This window comes from Aegilops tauschii, chromosome 4 (assembly GCF_002575655.3).
Source record: "Aegilops tauschii subsp. strangulata cultivar AL8/78 chromosome 4, Aet v6.0, whole genome shotgun sequence".
Classification (NCBI taxonomy): domain Eukaryota; kingdom Viridiplantae; phylum Streptophyta; class Magnoliopsida; order Poales; family Poaceae; genus Aegilops; species Aegilops tauschii.
In genome coordinates this window covers 374,897,406-374,903,405 of record NC_053038.3, presented here as the reverse complement: position 1 = coordinate 374,903,405, position 6,000 = coordinate 374,897,406, and positions in this window count along the sequence as shown.

Genomic DNA, 6,000 nt, shown 5'->3' with positions numbered 1-6,000 from the left:
CACGTGGCCTTTTTAAACCTGCCTCAAAACGGATCTCCATTCTTCCTCCTCTAGATTTAGTTAACCTATCGAGCATTATCCCTGATGTTTGTTTCCTCTTGCGCCTAGGTGCTAGTCCAACAACGAACATAGGAAGTGTTAGTGTACATCAAACTGTGAGACTACATATAAAGAAGCATGCAACTGTAACTTGACTCTAGCAACTACCTTCTTGCTGTTGAAGCTCACAAAGTTCATCTGATCTTGCCAACTCATCTTGTGTCAAGAGTGCTTCGGAAGTAGTGTCAAGTGGCAAGGGAGCTTGGGAACGTGCTGCTAGCTGAGTTGACGAACGAGTAACTCGTGCAGCTGGTGGTATTGTGGAAGGTGTTGCAACAACCAGGGTTGCCTCTGCTTGTTTGGTGGCAGCTATTTGCTTCTGTTTCGCTTGTTCTGCAGCTCGTGTAGCACGGGATACCCTGTTTGTACAATTTTCCACTGGACTTTGACCTTCTATTGCACCATCAGTACCAGCAGAATCTGCAGGATTCTTCCGCTTCCCTTTCCCTGTCATTCTGTGTTGCTTCCTCTTTCTCTGTGCCATGTTAAGTCAAGCGGGCAAGAAAAACGAATAACTCTTTAGTTCTTCAGAACAAATTGATGCTTGATACAGACGAACTAAACTTTGATGTTAGACAACCACATGGTAGGAGGATGTAATATGTACGAAAAACAGGACGACATGAGATAACCAGAACTATGATGTGTAAACTAAGCAGAAGACATTTCACTAAATTAGAAGCAATGCAATGGAAGGTAGACACCATATGAAAGGTGCTACAAATATCTCTCTACCAAGTTAACAATGTCTCATCATAAATGGCGTTTAAACAAATGTGAAGCAGCACAAGAAATAAATCATATGCAAGATGCAAACAACATCACACTACCAAGTTAAAGGTCTCTCGTCATTAGTGCCATTGCATATTCACAGCATTGCATATTCATAGCTTATGATGTGTAAACTAAGGAGAAGGCATTTCAACAAATTAGAAGCAATGAAAGCTAAACACTATATGAAAGATGCAACGAATATCACTCTACCAAGTTAAAACTGTCTCGTCATAAGTGCCATTTCAACAAATTAGAAGTAGTACAAGCTAGAAAAGAATGCGAGATGTAACCTATATCACACTCCCAAGTCAAACGTGTCTTATGATAAGTGATTGATGTAGGTTACACAACAGTAGTACTTTGATGTAAGAACATGGTGTGATAGACAGATATTGTATGTTCTAGAAACAGGAACACATGTCTTATTCACAAGTATAATGTGTAAAGTAAGCAGATGGAATTCAACAAAATTAGAAGCAATACAAGCTAGACATCATACATAACATGCAACCACATATAACAATGCCAAGTTAGAGGGAGCACCTGTGATGGTGCACTAGGGGAGCCATGCTCATCATCAACACAGCTACGTTGAGTGTCTATGCATGTGTTGTCTTGGAAATCATCTTGGGGGGATGGAGGGGTAAGAATCTGTAGAGGCCCTCCGTTTGGAAGGAGCACCTATATCCGCTGCCTTGCTAACTTCCTTCCGCTTTATTGATTTTGAATTGTCAAGTAAAACCGACAAGAAAAAGCAATAATATTCACTCTTCAGAACTCATTCATGCATGATACTGACAATCACTACTTTGATGTAAGGCAAACACATGATACCAGGATGGAATAATACGAAAAACAGGACGGCATGGCATATTCACAACTGTTTGTGTAAACTAAGCAGAAACCATTTCAACAAATAAGAAGCAATTCAAGCTAGACACCACATGAAAGATGCAACCAATATGACTCTACCAAGTTAAAAGCGTCCCATCATAAATGGCATTTCAACAAATTAGAAGCAGCACATGCTATATATCATATGAAAGATGCAACTAATATCACACTTCATATACTAAAGGTGTCTCGTCATATTGATTGATGCGGGATACAAAGAAACAATAGTTTTATGTAAGGACATGCTTAATAGGCAGATGTACTATGTACTAAAAACAGGAAGGCATGTCACATTAACACGTATAATGTATAAACTAAGCAGAATAGCACATGCAATTTAACCAGATTGGAAGAATTACAATCTAGACACCATATGCAACATGCAACCACATATCACGCTGCCAACTTAGAGCAAGCACCTGCGATGCTAGTGTAGGGGAAAATGCGGTAATCAACTATAGAGCTACGTTCACTATCTTCATCTAGCCTTGCTGTTTCTTGAGAATCATGTGGGGAGGTTGATGCTGCATTCTTTAAATGAGGATCTTTTCTCACAGTAGTCCACTGGTCTGACTGCCTCATCATAAGTGATTGATGAGGGGTACACAAGAATATTAGTTTGATGTAAGAACATGGTTAATAGACAGATGTACTAGTATGTACCAAAAACAAGAAGACATGTCATATTCAAAGGTATAGTGTGTAAGCTAAGCAGATGCAATTTAACCAAATTGGAAGCAATACAAGCTAGACATTCGGCTGGAGTGGTGAGCATGATCATCTAGGACCTGAGAGCCTGGTGGGAGGAGGGCTGCTTCACCACCATCGTGGCTTTTTAGTTGGCTTCCAGGTGATGCCTGTCTGTGCTGGGCTTGTCACTGGCTCGGCCAGTGCCCTGACTAGCTATTTGTCTTCTGGTGCTCCCGGGATGGTGGTTAATGTAAAAAATATCTTTCCTTATCTTGATAAAGACTGACTTTGGCCTTTCGAATACAAGCTAGACACCATATGCAACATGCAACCACATATGACACCGTGAAGTTAAAGCAAGCACCTGGGATGGTGGATCACGGCGAGCGAGATCATCAACTCCAGAGCTACGTTTACCGTCTCCATCTGTTAAACCTCCAACCTTTAAAGAGAAAACACGTGTCTTGCCTGCCCGCGAAGCAAGCAGGAGCGACTTCTCTCTTTTCTTTTCTACTTCTGTGTAGGTAGCAGAGTCTGAAATACCCTTGCATAAAAACACAATAGTGAGAGTATGGGTGAAGTGTGTGCAGAACTAGTGCACTGTAAAAGTAGCAGATAGCAGGTGGCTGAAAAATAAATGACAGGAGACATATGATAGCTCTACAACATTGCATGGCAAACAAAATTAGATTCTACTCCGTATGATTTTGTAATATATGAGCACAGGAAATGCAGGTACTCCTCCAACACACCACCACATGTGGTCCTATTAGGATAACAGTCGACTGAAAATAAATAGGTCAGTCGATTTTTTATGAACCGTCCGATCTATAAGGAACGGGCAGATGGCCTTCGTCTACCTCCCGCCAGTCACTATTGATGATCTTTCTCGAACCGCCAGCGACCACCGGCCCAGACCCCTGCCTCCGCCGCCCCGCCCTCTCCTCAACCTCACACCACCGCCGTGCTTGGCAGCGCCCCCAGGCCATCCCTTTAATCCAGGCCGACCTCCAGATCGGGCGCCAGCAGCTCTAGGCCCCACACGCCCCTAAGATAAACACCGAGACGCTGCTTCCCCGACGTAATAGGCGGACTAGCGCCTGTTACGCAGGGAATGCTTCCGTTAATTGGGAATCAACTGACCAGGAATTGAAATCCAGGGGGCGACGGACCTCTAGCTAAGGTGAAATAGTATATGAGGAGAAACCTTGTGCATCGCGAGTTACTAGGAACATCTAGTATCAAGAAGAAGCAGTCAACTAGTGTCTTCTATGGGATGTATACCGTGCAAGCAGACACGTAAGATTTGCATGAATAAGGGAAGAGGAGTACCATTTCCGGTTGCCAGTGTGGTCTCCTCCATATGTCGCGGCGATCTTCTTCTTTTTGTCGGGGAACCAATGTTTTGGAGGAGGGTGCAGCCTTGGATGAACCCATGGCCAAATTGTTGACTGTGTTGCCTTGGCCATACGTCGGCGGAGGGGAAGCAGATCCAAGGCGGCGAAGGGGCGTAGCAGGAACAACTCTGGTGCGGTGGATGGTGGCGAAGTTGGAGCGGCAGCGGCGAGGCGCATGACGGCATGGTTGAACTGGCTCAGGTACGGACGGCTCGGCCTCGGCTTCAACTACTAGCCGTGGAGCGCGTTGCGGTTGAGGTTGCGGTGGACGATGACGTCGGGGTATCGGCTCTGGCGTGATGGAGGAGGGCGGCGGTTGATGGGTGGGATGGGGTGGCGGACGGAGGACGCCGGGGTTTCGCGGCTGGTGGAGAGGTAGTTTTGGCCCATGGAGTACGAATGGGGAATCGGACCGGGGGGGAGCTAAGGGAGAACCATGTTTCGGTCTGGGACGCGCTTGTTTTTGGCTTTTTTGAATAGATGGGACGCGCTCGTTTGAAATTTGGGGAGAGTACAAACTTTGCCCCCTCTTAAATTTCGGACCTACTGCGGGTCGGGGGTAGGATGGTAATCCCAGGTGTCCCAAATAGTGGGCGGGAGCAATTTCGGCCGCGCGCATGTGTGCTTAGGCGACCATTTATGAATGTTTTTTGGAGGCGGTTGCGTGGCGTCTAGATGAAGCTACAAACCTACCTCAGTTTAGACCTTTGGACGTCGGGCCAGTAGGTTTCACTGGTCGGAGTTAGAAAAGTAATTTCCTTCTACTACCAAACATTATTCACGCGGTTTCGGGCGAGTAGAGGCTCTTTTGGCGATTCGTTCGAAATTTTGAAACAGAAGCATTCATGTTTAGAGTACTCTTGAACTTTGAGGATTGACCTAAATAGACAATGTTAAATTTGACCTTGTATGTTTGAAAACCTCATTAAATTATCCGCTTCTTTTTGAAATTTTGACACTTGAAAATCCTATAACTACGATTATTTTGGAATGGAGGAGCTAAATTTGAATCTATTTTGTACACGACTATATATGCTATTATGTACAAAATCAGAGCAAAGATTGGTGCCCCCATAATTTAGGTATGATTTACAAATGCCATGATATCCAATTCAAATAATTGAATGGACCTCATGTTGAATTCGATTTTTTTAAACCACCTTAAGTTGAATTCAAATGTATGCTAGTTCATAGCTAGCTATTTATAATGTTCATTGTGTAACTTTTGTATGTATAATGTGCTTTACACACACAACATTAACTATACTCACGTTTATATTCGATTGCTAAAGCGATGCATTGTATGGAGTTCAAAATACTAACTATGTGGATCAATTATGTCGAATAATAACATAGACATGCTCAAATTCGATAGAATCTAGATGTCTGATGGATCAATGACCGTTCCTTACGCGAATTGCAAATATCATGATCCCATCATAATATTTGGATACAATTTATATCTTTAATCAATGTGTACATCAGTCTTTTACGTGTTGTTTCACTCTCCATCGGTGGTCTCTCACACATGCTCACACACTCTCTCTCGAGGTGTCTTTCTCGTAGACATGCTCTCGATATAACCCTCCCTCCCTCTTGTAACCATTTACGACTGTTTTCACTAACCTTTATCACAAGCACTCTTCCTCTCACAAGCATACACACGCACAATCCCCATCGACCCTTTCTATATACATCGACCTGCCCACGTGTCTCCTGTACGCACTATCTTTAGGCTTGTCTCTCACGCATTGTCTCACACCTCTCTTCCTAATCGACGAGTATGATTCTAGCAGAGCATTCTGTAGGATGCCCCTTAAAGTTAGGTTGGATGAATAGTAATATCAGAGATAAGGGGTTACCTTAGTCCGAGAACCTAGGGTTACAGATCCTAGCTGGCTTTGTCAGTGGACACAGAGTCCTTCACAATTCTGCTATCTTTGTCTTGTACGACTAGTCATCCATGGGTCTCCCTAAATGCGTCACGGGCCGACCAATGTGGCGCAGGACGGAACTGAACCAAGGGCCTCACCTCGACCCACCGGACGTCACGCGGTGACACACCCTCTGCCCCCAGGTCTCGTTATGTTCTCACACCCACACATACAAACACAGACACCGCACAAAAAAAAATCTCCTTGTGCCT